The 13,527-nt window shown below is 39.6% G+C and overlaps 1 pseudogene; it reads right to left on the bottom strand.

Moving 5' to 3' along the window:
* Positions 1 to 4,127: 4,127 nt before the first annotated feature.
* LOC121534974 lies at positions 4,128 to 11,823 on the bottom strand (annotated as a pseudogene).
* Between the last annotated feature and the right edge of the window lie 1,704 nt (positions 11,824 to 13,527).

The following is a 13,527-nucleotide window of genomic DNA, read 5'->3' as shown; positions in this document are numbered from 1 at the left end:
TTATGTTTTTAATTTGTACACTTAGTGGCGTTATTTTATGTTTTTAATTTGTACACTTAGTTTACAAACATTCTGCCAACCATGGATTTCCAGTGGTGGGTTTTGGACTGATCTTGTTGATCGTGTACATACCCGCTACGAACGGACTAAATAATGAAAACGCTGCTGGCAGCGGAATCCAATACAGCAGGGAGTTTTTTACTACAATGCAACTCAAATACGAACACGATGGATATCCCAATGGCCCATCTAATACCTGATTGTCTGCGAGTGGATTACAAACCCAAATGCAAACGTGGAAAACGCGGGGGAATCAGACAACGACTTTAAAAAAATTAAGAACAAACTTCCCTTACCCACCTTGCTGATTAATGCCCAGTCACAGAGGGGGAAAGCGGATGAGTTGTCAGCGAATCTGCGCTTCCAACACGAATATCGGGAGGCCTGTTTGCTGGCATTTACTGAGACTTGGCTGGATGACAGAGTCCCGGACAGAGAAGTGGAGCCGGCCGGCTTCACCCTGGTCAGAGCGGACCGCGATCTGACAGTCACAGGGAAAATCGATCCTGGTAAGAGAGCGACTCTGTACCCCCGACATTGAACTGCTTTCTGTGTCACTGCGACCTTACTATCTGCCCCGTGAGTTCCCCCAATTGTTTGTTACCGTTGTGTACTGTTGATAATCACAAGTTTACTGGAGAACTGAGACCAAGTAGAGACTTTGGACAGGGTGGATATGGTATAATAAAGGCAGTTTATTCAGAGGTAAAAATATCTGGAATCGCGTGCACGGACTCGTTCGTCAAACTCTTAGGGAGCTATCTGAAGAGAGCCCCGAAAACATTGTGTGCAGACATTTTATACAATAAATGATGTAGGTTGAATCTAGTAGTTCTGATCTTCTGATTGGTCCTGATGAGTTGGGCGAGGTCCCCTCCACTGTTGCATTGGCTCTGAGTCGGGTTCTCTGTCTTCAAATGTTCAGCCTAAAGAGAGGGGATTTTTGTGTGTGTGTGTGTGTGTGTTTAACAGTGATGATGTGTGTGTGTGTGTGTGTTATCAGTGATGATGTGTGTGTGTGTGTGTGTGTGTGTGTGTGTGTGTGTGTGTCCTCAGAGCAAGAACTCGTGAGTTGGAAGAACTGAGAGACCTATGGCGTGGGTGTTGTCCTTGGCCACCTGCTGACAAGGCTGACAAGATAGGACTCTTTTGTCCATTGTTATAGGATAGGAACAGCATTGATTGAAAACAAACGCCCAACACAAAATGGGTCATGCACAAGATTTTAGTCAGACCAAGCTATAACATTATATATTTACTACGACAGTACATTCAACCAAAAGCTAATATAACAAAGGCATCAGAGATTATTTATAATCTGTCACAGAAACTGGAATCCATCTCCCCAGATCAGTCAATAAATGCTTCTGGTATTGACTTATATGCTGCCCCTGTCTTCATGTTGTTGCTGGACATATCTTTTTTAAAATGTGTGTAGGTCACCTAAATCATCAGAAAAATTGCCCCCCCTGAGAATTTTTTCAGGAGCCGCCACTGCTCCTATGGTTGTCTAACCCGCACCTCCCATGGGTTTTAACCATCACATTTACCAAAGGTTTGCATGTCACAATATTGTGCTTATCTACTCATATTAGTTTCATAATTTAGTTCACTTACATCAGACAGTTGTTTCACAAAATTAATTTGGATAAAGCCAATGTGCAGATCTTCAGTTATTTAACAACAGGTATCTGCTTACCTTTTTAGAAGCCCGGGCAGTTTGTGAAACATACGGTTCGATGAAAGAGTTGACCAAATGTGCCGGACATTACCCAGCAAAGTCCCTTCTACCAGATCACGACGGGTATCACCAATTGTTAGAAATTGCGTCAATTCAAATCTGGTATCAGGAACAAAAGAGGTCAACACGACTTCTAAGGTATACTAGTTATTTTAATTAATGCAAAAACCTTCAATGGTAAATATGATGTTTCGTATATACGGGCTCTCTGAGATGTCTCACAGGACATTCCAGACAACTAACACATTGTTTTAGATTCAATACTCAAATACTCTGACAGAGGAAGTTTCCCACTTCTCTGCTGGCCAATTAGAGTAAAGACTTGAGCGTGGTTTAAACTATCTCAGCCAATCCGTTGATTCAGGGGTTGCTCTCATCTCCTCGGCGCCATTTGTTACACACTTCAGCCAGGCACAAGATTATCATAACAATCTATCATAGTGAGAAGAGCCAGCTCCCTTAGACATCATTCCTAGTCAAAGGAAGACTCACAGATCACAAAGAACTATTATAGTCTAGCATTTGAAGACACAATCCTTATCTTCTTTTACTCCCTAATACAGCTCTTCACATCAATCACAGCCTTGCCAGGTGTCACAGCCTACATAAGCCCAGTCAAGACTGCATTCTTTCTAAGTTAGTCATCCCATCAATTTAGGAGAATAATAAATCCCCAATAAAAGGCAACATTAAATTAACAAGTCTGATGGGTGACAATATTAGCCTATCACTTGTGAATGATGTATTATCGCTTGTGAATGATGCCCAGCTTATGCATTAAGGCAAGAAACAGCGCATACCTTTTTTTTGCGACTTTTTCAAATCATAGTCGCACACCTCATGTATCCTAGCCCATAGGCCTATATGTTTTGATAAGGTTTTTATCACAACTAAAGTGGCCAAATAACTTCTTAAAATTAAGCATATTAATCAGTTTATAACCGGTGTAGAACCTAACTGGCATACATAGGCTGTGCCTGAGTTTCAAGATTGAGGAAGATAATTTTCACCATAAAAATGCATCTATGTAATAAAAGCATTACTTGCAGAATCGCATTTGCAGTCACTTTCGAGAACAGCGTTTTCCCGGTAATTGCTTGCATTTTGGAACATTCGCGCTATAGCCTACTGCCTCATTAATTACTGTTGTCACATTGTGTTGCATAATTCAATAAGTATGTCAATAGCAGGATACGCTCTGATTAAAAATCAACACGCTTGGCTCTAGATAACACCTCTCTATAGTATACACAATTTACATTGTTTGCGAGATCAGACATAATATCACTATAATCCGAGTGTCCATTTTCGGAAGTTACTTTTATTTCTGCTCATCTAATTTGTAAACATTTCAACTGTATCAACTGATTACTTTTTTCAATTCCACAAAAAAGTTATGTTTCTTGTGATGCAAGTGTCGAGATGTGTTAAATCCCAGACGAAGCTTTAGCGTTCTTATAGATGCAACGGAAAGATTATGTATTCCATTGAGCCCATTTCAGCCATTACCGGGGTGTGCTTGACAGGTAATTCCAAACATTTCCACAGTTGTAACTTAAACGGGAAAAAATGACAGGCACAAGTAAGAGTATGAAAGAGTCGCAGGAGTAAAATGAAAGCAATCAATCCAGCGAAATTTAAGTGACAAGTGGATTTGGCACCCCTCAAAAACACAGGAAATATATAGCTGAAAAAGACAGATCCTCAGGTGGGCGGGGCATGCGAGTTGCAATTAGCACAGTTCCACTATCCATATAAAGTGTCACTAATAGACTAAGGTCCAAAAGGCTTCTTAACAGCTTCTACCCCCAAGCCATAAGACTCCTGAACAGCTAATCAAATTGACCCCCACGTGCCGTGACCAGGAAAATCTTGGGACCCAGTTCAATGTAGATATGCAGTTCCATGTAGAAACCCCAGTGTAACTAAAATGTAAAACACTGTTGCATGCAAAAACTGGAAATGCTATGTGGTTTTCTAGAGTGTAGGCTATACACTGTTGGTTTTATGCTGCATTAACAGCTACTAATGTTTCAAATAGATTTCTAGATATTGCGTAATAACAGCTCTTTGAGGTGTCATGTGGACTCAAGCAATAGCATAGTTCCTCTCCTTGATGTGAAAGCAGCAGTAAATGGTTTTCCGTCAACTGTGAGAAAATAGTCAACAAGCTGTTACTCTCCGATAGTGTACAAAGGGCCTTACTCTACCTGGAGATGTCTGCACTTATGTTCACGCTCTCTCTAGGTAAAGAGTAGTTACATATTTAACATTGTAGTTACAAATTAAAAGGTTTAAAAAAAGTTTTTGTCAATAAGTATAACCATTAAGCTCATTGCCCTCTTTATTCTGTATGAGGAAATCAGCAAACAAATTCATGTTTCAAGAAAGAAGGTTGTTTATATACATTGATTCCATACTTCATTAATCTGTGTACATATCATAAAATAAAACCGTTAAAATAAAGCACATTACTTGTAGAAGCATCAAAGTTTTAAAGATGTGGCAGCAACATTCATATAGATAATGTCGCCATAGTCAAGGACTGACAGGAAAGTTGTCTGTACGATTCCTTGACTGAACGATTGTTTTAAATGATCCAAGGTATTTAAATGAGTGGGCTCGCTCAATGTCGCTCCATTCAACGTGCCGCTCTTTAAGTCTGTGGAGTCAATGTTGTGGGCTCTAGAAAATAGCATGACTTTGTTTTATCTGCATTCAGTAGCAATTTTAGGTCAACAAGTGCTTTTTTAAATGACATTAAAAGCCATCTGCAGATCAGATATACAGCACAGTATAATCAGCATAAAGGTGTCCCTTAGTTTTTTACTAAGGAACCAATATTGTTTATATACCGTGTGAATAATACAGGCCCTAAAATGGACTCTTGAGGGACACCTTTTGTGATCTCAAGGAATTGTGAGTTGAGACAGTCAGCAACTATACATTGAGATGTCCATAAGGTAGTTACTAAACTAATCACATGCACTGCAATCAAGCCCGACAGCATGCATCAAGTTATTTTGCCTACAGAATAACCAGCTCTCTGTCTGTCTCAATGGTTCCAAACACAGGGTAAATCTTTCCAGAGTTATCAAAATTGGTATTAAAAGTGTAAATGTGGCGTCTTTCCTCTGCATCATAGAAGGATATCTGCCCCCCTCTATGTCTAGCAACACCCCTAACCTAGAGGGTGGAGACTGGTTCAGTTTAATGACTGGTGCAGTTACAGCCATGAGCTCCCCAAGCTGCAGACGCAAGGTCCAGTAACCGGCTTTTGTGTTCAGAGTTGCAAAGCCATTCCTTGGTGCTGACTCTCTAACCACCCCTATCCTCCACTCTGTCTTGCCCCTGACTCCCACCTGCCAGTAATGTCTCCCAGATGTAAAGCCCTCTTTTGCCTGCACACACCACCAGCCATCATACTTGTGGGAACTAGGGCTGTATCCACACCAGGGATCGAAGACACTCTCAATGATGGTGGCCATTTTCACTCTTTTCCTGTCAGGGGACAGTAGGAGACTTGGGTTGGCTGTTTGTTCATCCAGAGTGATCTGAGCTGCAAAGAGATTGAAGTAATGAAGTTGTTATTAATACCAGAACACTGAAACTAGTCTCTCTGTGTTATCTCATTTGAATAATATTTGCATTGGCAATGAACCATACCAACCTGATGCTTTCGAAATCCATTTCCAAACTGTAATGAAACAGACACAACATTTAGGATCACGTTAGCAATGAAGAGCTACAAAACATACGTAAAACATTATTTTGTAGCAGACGTGAACTGTGGGATTTGACGTACTTAAGTCAGGAATGCGATTCAGAGTCACTAAGGGAAAAATATGAAGAAAACCAAAACATATTAGATAAATGAACTGATTAATACAATCTGTGTTGACTTCTTTAATAACCTAATAAAAAGCTGGAGCTGGACCACACCCAGAGAACATTATTTTGTGTGGAGGTGCTGACTAACGGAGAATAAACTGTAAGCTATAAAAACAAATAAAGAGAGTCGTACACTCTATATATAAACTCCCAGTAATTTATTGGGTTGAACACCCTGAAGAAGGTACAGTGATGCCGAAACGTTGGTGTTTTACCCAATATATATAGAGTGTGCGACTCTCTTTATTTATTTGTTTGACTTCTTTAATAACCACACCCAGTGGAAGCAGACACTCACCTCTGCTTCTGAACCTTTGTCTATTTCTGAGCCACTGCTTTACAATGGAACCCTGTGAAAACAACAGCTATGTTATATTACAGTTCAGCCTTATTTAAATGTCACTTAAAGAGACATTCAATAGGTCTTTGTTTATGGCTGACCTCCGGCTGTTCCTGTAGCATGCTCCAGATGAGGAAGTCCATGACAGGGAGCATGTTGGGAAGCATCCCCCTCTTCCACTGTCTCTCCAGATCCTGCAGTACTGAACACACATCCTCATCCGGACACACTGAGTCCTGCGGAGATGCAGAGACATATGATGATATTGTAGGATGGTCTCCTTGTATTATGTATCATTGTAATGTTACAGATTACTTTTTGGGGTTCTCTTTTAGTTTTATGGTCTTCCTCTCACCTGTTCCATATCCTTGAGTGTCCAGGCCCACTCAGACAGGGCTTTGCTGGCTTCCCTCAGTTTCTGTTCCTTGTCTGGTTTCTGTTGATCCAGAGGGTCGTCACTCCTCCTGTCTCTTGTGATTTCCCCTGCTGGTGTCTAGTAAACAGCAAGACAGGTGGTTTATTACAATCATCTCTGTTTGCATTTCTCAACAGTAAATCATACAGTGAGCTCCAAAAGTATTGGGACAGTCACAATTTTGTTGTTGTTTTGGCTCTGTACTCCAGCACTTTGAGGTTAAAGTGCAGACTGTCAGCTTTAATTTTAGGGTATTTTTTCATCCATAACGGGTGAACCGTTTAGATATTTTTGTACATAGTCCCCCCATTTTAGGGGATCAAAAGTATATGGACAAATTCACTTACGTCTATTAATGTAGTCAAAAGTCCCATATTCCTAGCACTCAATGATAACATCAAGCTTGTGACTCTACAAACTTGTTGGATGCATTTGCTGTTTTGGTTGTGTTTCAGATTATTTTGTCCCAATAGAAATGAATGGTAAATAATGTATTGTTTCATTTTGGAGTCACTTTTATTGTAAAGAAGAATATAATATGTTTCTAAACACTTCTACATTAATGTGGATGCTACCATGATTACGGATAGTCCTGAATGAATCGTGAATAATGATGAGTGAGAAAGTTACAGACGCACAAATATCATATATCCCCCCCCAAAATGCTAACCTTATTAACAATGTTATTGTAATGGTGAGAGGTTAGCATGTCTTGGGGGTATGATATTTGTGTCACGCCCTGGCTCTGGGGACTCTTATATGTTGAGCCAGGGTGTTAGTTTCTATGTGTAGTGTCTATGTTTTGTTTTCTATGTGTTCTTTTCTAGATCGTGTATTTCTGTGTTGGCCGGGGTGGTTCCCAATCGGAGGCAGCTGTGTCTTGTTGTCTCTGATTGGGAACCATACTTAGGCAGGCTGTTGTGCACTTGTCATTTGATCTTGTTCCGTTTAGGTTTGTGTTGTATGACCGAGGACTTCACGTTTCGTTTTGTTGTTTTGTTGTAGTGTGCAAAGTACGCATTAAAAGATGTACGCATATCACGCTGCGCCTTGGTCCACTTATTACGACGATCGTGACAATTTGTGGATCTGTAACTTTCTCACTTATCACTATTCACTATTCATTCAGGACTATATGTAATCATGGTAGTCATTGTATCATTTCAAATCTAAAGTGCTGGAGTACAGAGCCAAAACAACAACAAATGTGTCACTGTCCCAAAACTTTTGGAGCTCACTGCATGTTACTTCACCCAGAGCAGCTGGCTGTCAACACTGTGTGTTACTTCATCCAGAGCAACTGACTGTCAACACTGTATGTTACTTCATCCAGACCAACTGACTGTCAACACTGTATGTTACTTCTTCCACAGCAACTGGCTGTCAACACTGTATGTTACTTCATCCACAACAACTGGCTGTCAAAACTGTATGTTACTTCATCCACAGCAACTGGCTGTCAACACTGTATGTTACTTCATCCACAACAACTGGCTGTCAACACTGTATGTTACTTCATCCACAGCAACTGGCTGTCAACACTGTATGTTACTTCATCCACAACAACTGGCTGTCAACACTGTATGTTACTTCATCCACAGCAACTGGCTATTAACACTAAGTGCATATGACATGTATTTATACTGCTTGTAGTGTTTGACTAGCGCCAAGTGAACCTCTAAAATATGAGGGCGGTTTCCTGGACACAGAATGAGCTTAGTCCTGGATCTCCATCCCAAATTATTCTTAGTCTAGGACTAAGCTTAATATGTGTCTGTGGTAACTGTCCCATGGTGTATGTATTATTTACCTGTCGTGTCTGTGATGAGTGTTCCAGTTCCTCAGCCCACTGCAGTATAAAGTCTTGACGCTCCTCTTGACAAGATCCATCCTCACTCACTCTGGTTAGAAAGGAGGTGTTGCTGATCTGTGAGGAATGGCAAGGGACAACTTATTATGACTCATGAAGATGTAAGATAAGATATGATCACATACTTTATTTTCACTATACAGATTGACTTACCTGAACTACTTTGCTTAGTTCAGCAGCAAGTTCTCTCATGATTAATTTAGACTCATCCAAGGTGAAATCTTCTTTCTCTTTGACAGTTCCCTAAGGAAAGAGGGACAACGAATTGTCTGGTGAAAGGATTCTGCTGCTGTCTCCTCCACATCATTGCGATACTGCTGCTGTCTACTCCACATGATTGTGATACTGCTGCTGTCTACTCCACATGATTATGATACTGCTGCTGTCTACTCCACATGATTGTGATACTGCTGCTGTCTACTCCACATGATTGTGATACTGCTGCTGTCTACTCCACATGATTGTGATACTGCTGCTGTCTACTCCACATGATTGTGATACTGCTGCTGTCTACTCCACATCATTGTGATACTGCTGTGGTCTACTTTGTCTAAGCAGTAGACCTACTATGTATTTAATTCACCTTCCCTTTATTTGTGGCAACAACTCAAGCACTTTACGCTTGAGGCGTTTCTTCCCCTTTGCAAGCTGTTGAATAGAACAAAGTATGGACATGAGCGTTGCTGGTTTGAGAGTGAAAATGAAGTCAAAATAATTTCAAAGAATGTTTCATACTATAGATTACTGGCATTGAAAATACTGATTTGATCGAAATCCATTCTTGTCAAGAACAGATGTCATAGTTGCTTATCTGTATCTTGCCTTGCACATAACCTGTTTTACTACTTAGATTGCTTCAGAAAATATTGGTTGGACTTTGGAATGCTGTCCAGAATAATCTGATAAAAAAACTAATTAAAAAAATAACATTCTGCATAGTGGAGCTCCTTCACAATATATTAAGGTTAATTTAAACCAGTTGGAGTTCCTGTTTCGTCAGATGAGACATTCATGACCGAAACATTGGTTTAAGTCGACCGTGTCAAGAAATGTGCAGCGCACAGTTGAAGTCGGAAGTTTATAATAATAATATGCCATTTAGCAGACGCTTTTATCCAAAGCGACTTACAGTCATGCGTGCATACATTTTTTGTGCATGGGTGGTCCCGGGGATCGAACCCACTACGCTGGCGTTACAAGCGCCGTGCTCTACCAGCTGAGCTACAGAGGACCACATACATACACTTAGGTTGGAGTCATTAAAACTCGTTTTTCAACCACTCCACAAATTTTGGCAAGTCGGTTAGGACATCTACTTTGTGCAAGTAATTTTTCCAACAATTGTTTACAGACAGATTATTTCACTTATAATTCACTGTATCACAATTCCAGTGGGTCAGAAGTTTACATACACTAAGTTGACTGTGACTTTTAACAGCTTGGAAAATTCCAGAAAATGATGTCATGGCTTTAGAAGCTTCTGATAGGCTAATAGACATAATTTGAGTCAATTGGAGGTGTACCTGTGGATGTATTTCAAGGCCTACCTTCAAACTCAGTGCCTCTTTGCTTGACATCATGGGAAAATCAAAAGAAATCAGCCAAGACCTCAGAAAAAAAATGGTAGACCTCCACAAGTCTGGTTCATCCTTGGGAGCAATTTCCAAACGCCTGAAGGTACCATGTTCATCTGTACAAACAATAGTAGGCAAGTATAAACACGATGGGACCACGCAGCCGTCATACCACTCAGGAAGGAGACGCGTTCTGTCTCCTAGAGATGAATGTACTTTGGTGCAAAAAGTGCAAATCATTCCCAGAACAACAGCAAAGGACCTTGTGAAGATGCTGGAGGAAACAGGCACAAAAGTATCTATATCCACAGTAAAACGAGTCCAATATCGACATAACCTGAAAGGCTGCTCAGCAAGGAAGAAGCCACTGCTCCAAAACCGCCATAAAAAAGCCAGACTACAGTTTGCAACTGCACATGGGGACAAAGATCATACTTTTTGGAGAAATGTCCTCTGGTCTGATGAAACAAAAATAGAACTGTTTGGCCATAATGACCATCATTATGTTTGGAGGAAAAAGGGGGAGCTTGCAAGCCGAAGAACACCATCCCAACTATTGACGCACGGGGGTGGCAGCATCATGCTGTGGGGTTGCTTTGCTGCAGGAGGGACTGGTGCACTTCACAAAATAGATGGCATCATGTTGAAGGAAAAATATGTGGATATATTGAAGCAACATCTCAAGACATCAGTCAGGAAGTTAAAGCTTGGTCCCAAATGGGTCTTCCAAATGGACAATGACCTCAAGCATACTTCCAAAGTTGTGGCAAAATGGCTTAAGGACAACAAAGTCAAGGTATTGGAGTGGCCATCACAAAGCCCTGAACTCAATACTATAGAACATTTGTGGGCAGAACTGAAAAAGCGTGTGCGAGCAAGGAGGCCTACAAACCTAACTCAGTTACACCAGCTCTGTCAGGAGGAATGGGCCAAAATTCATCCAACTTATTGTGGGAAGCTTGTGGAAGGCTACCCGAAACGTTTTACCGAAGTTAAACAATTTAAAGGGAATGCTACCAAATACTAATTGAGTGTATGTAAACTTCTGACCCACTGGGAATGTGATGAAATAAATAAAAGCTGAAATAAATCATTCTCTCTACTATTATTCTGATATTTCACATTCTTAAAATAAAGTGGTGATCCTAACTGACCTAAAGCAGGGCATTTTTACTAGGATTAAATGTCAGGAATTGTGAAAAACTGAGTTTAAATTATTTGGCTAAGGTGTATGTAAACCTCCGACTTCAACTGTATATCTGTCTGTTTGATCAAAACTGAAACCTCTATACCTGTTTCTGGTAAGAGTTGTTAACCAGAAACTACACAGCACATAATAACAGGGGGAGGGCATGTCTGAGCAGCTAAAGCATATCAAATCTTGGCTGACTACACCCCAAGCTGAGAAGGAACGCACATTCCACTGAGACACACAGTGCATGCATTGGCTGTTAAAACTAAAATACAACCGACTTCAAGGGAATTTCGACAAAATAATGATATTCTCTAAACATTTGACTATATTACCTTGTGTTAGCTCATTAATGGTTTGTTGAAAGTTTGTGAAGAAGAGGTTCTGTAATTGTTCTCTTTTTGGCAGGTACTTCCAAAGCCGCCATAACTGCCACCAACTCTCAATATCTCTGCAACAATGAATAACAAAGAGCTGATAGTCAGGTGTAGAAAAATTATTTATTGCGATAAATAACATCTTCAAAAGATGCACTTTTCACTCTTTGTTGGTCTACTTCTAGTATCTATTTAATGACGCAATACCACTTCAGAAAACAGATATAACAGCTGTTATTGTTGCTGTAAATGTCAGAAATGTCAATTTACCAACTGTCTGTGAAGCCATCTTTTTCCTATAATGATGCCTTAAAACCCAGTGAGAGTATAGAAGGCAGAATCCTTTCCAGGAGTCCTGTTGTTCTTCACCATCCACAGAATGAAGAATTTGCTTTGATTATGGTTTGTTTACAGTCTCAGAAACTCCACCCACTAGCACCCACTGGTCCATTTCACACGATGTTATTTAAAAAAAATGAATAAACTGAAAGTGAAATGGTACACCGTAATGCAGCTTTATTCCAATTACTAACTGTCACTACAGTATAAAACAACCTAAAAACTATTACAATACTGTACAATTAAAACATGGTTTTGTCTCAAAAAGTTAGTTTGCTATGAAAACCCAAATATAAAATGAGAAATCATGCCATCTAGAGGTCAGAATGAACTCATACACAGTGAAGAATAAAAAGTAGACAGTTTATAACGTAGACCTGAGGGGAGCAGCCCAGTAATTGTGAAAAGGGGGAAACAGTATGCAACAAATGCCGCGTTCAAGACAACTCGGAAATATCCAACTTGCAAACTCGTTGTAAAAAGATGAGTTCCGAGTTTCCCCACTTGGAAAGTATTAGAATCAACCAATCGGAAGCTCGACGCAAAAAACGTACGCAAATTTTAACTTGTAGGTTCTGAGTTTCCAAGTTTCCGCTTGCACCGGTTTCCACTAGACAACATAGCCACAAAGTAAAAACAGCTTTCCCATTTTGCCGGCCCGAAGGGGAGGAATCAATAGGTGAATATCACAGCCAATCACAACTCTGGCAGGCAAGTAATAATGTGAAACACAATCATTCCACGATTAGTTAGATATTGTGTTGACATTTTCAGAAATTCCAATGCAAAAATGAATCACCTTTAAGTGGATAGTTACAAAAAAATTTATATCACTTTGGAACAAGTGGTATATTTAGAAAATGCTCCCTATCTCATGTTCAGAAACTTTGTTTGTGCATTCATTGGAGTGGAGCAGATCTTTCACCCCATTATTAATGCTAAACCAAATGTTTCTGTGAGATACTATAAAAATATTACATTTAGTCACCAATATATCAGATAATAATAGGTTCACCGTTTAGTCATTTTAACTAACATTTAATCCAATAGCAAGAAATACAAGATACACATTTTAATATATGAAATAAATTATTTTTGAAATGCTGAATAGAAAGAATAGTAGGTGATTAATATACTTTTCCAAATAGTACTTGACTATAACTTGACTTACACAACTTATTATTTTGTATAATATGTATCCAATGGCAGGTTGTGAGCATGTTGACAAATATGTCAAATGTACAGTTTCAGTATCCTTATACAGTATATACAGTGCCTTCAGAAAGTGTTCACACCCCATGACTTTTTCCACATTATGTTGTGTTATAGCCTGAATTTTTTATTGATTAAATTGAGATTTTGTGTCACTGATCTACACACAATACCCCATCATGTCAAAGTTGAATTATGTTTTTAGAAATGTTTACAAATTAATAAAAAATGAAAAGCGGTAATGTCTTGAGTCAATAAGTATTCAACCCTTTTGTTATGGCAACCCTAAATAAGTTCAGGAATAAAAATGTGTTTAACAAGTCACATAATAAGTTGCATGGACTCACTTTGTGTGCAATAATAGTGTTTAACATGATTTTTAAATCACTACCCCATCTCTGTAAACCACACATACAATTATAAGTAAGGTCCCTCAATCGGACAACTATTGGTGGATGGGCCTAAAATAAATCAGACATTGAATATCCCTTTGAGCATGGTGCAGTTATTAATTAC

This window comes from Coregonus clupeaformis, unplaced genomic scaffold, assembly GCF_020615455.1.
Source record: "Coregonus clupeaformis isolate EN_2021a unplaced genomic scaffold, ASM2061545v1 scaf0193, whole genome shotgun sequence".
NCBI classification, from domain to species: Eukaryota; Metazoa; Chordata; class Actinopteri; order Salmoniformes; family Salmonidae; genus Coregonus; species Coregonus clupeaformis.
The sequence above is the reverse complement of the archived record's forward strand: the minus strand, read 5'-3'. Positions and strand labels throughout refer to the sequence as shown.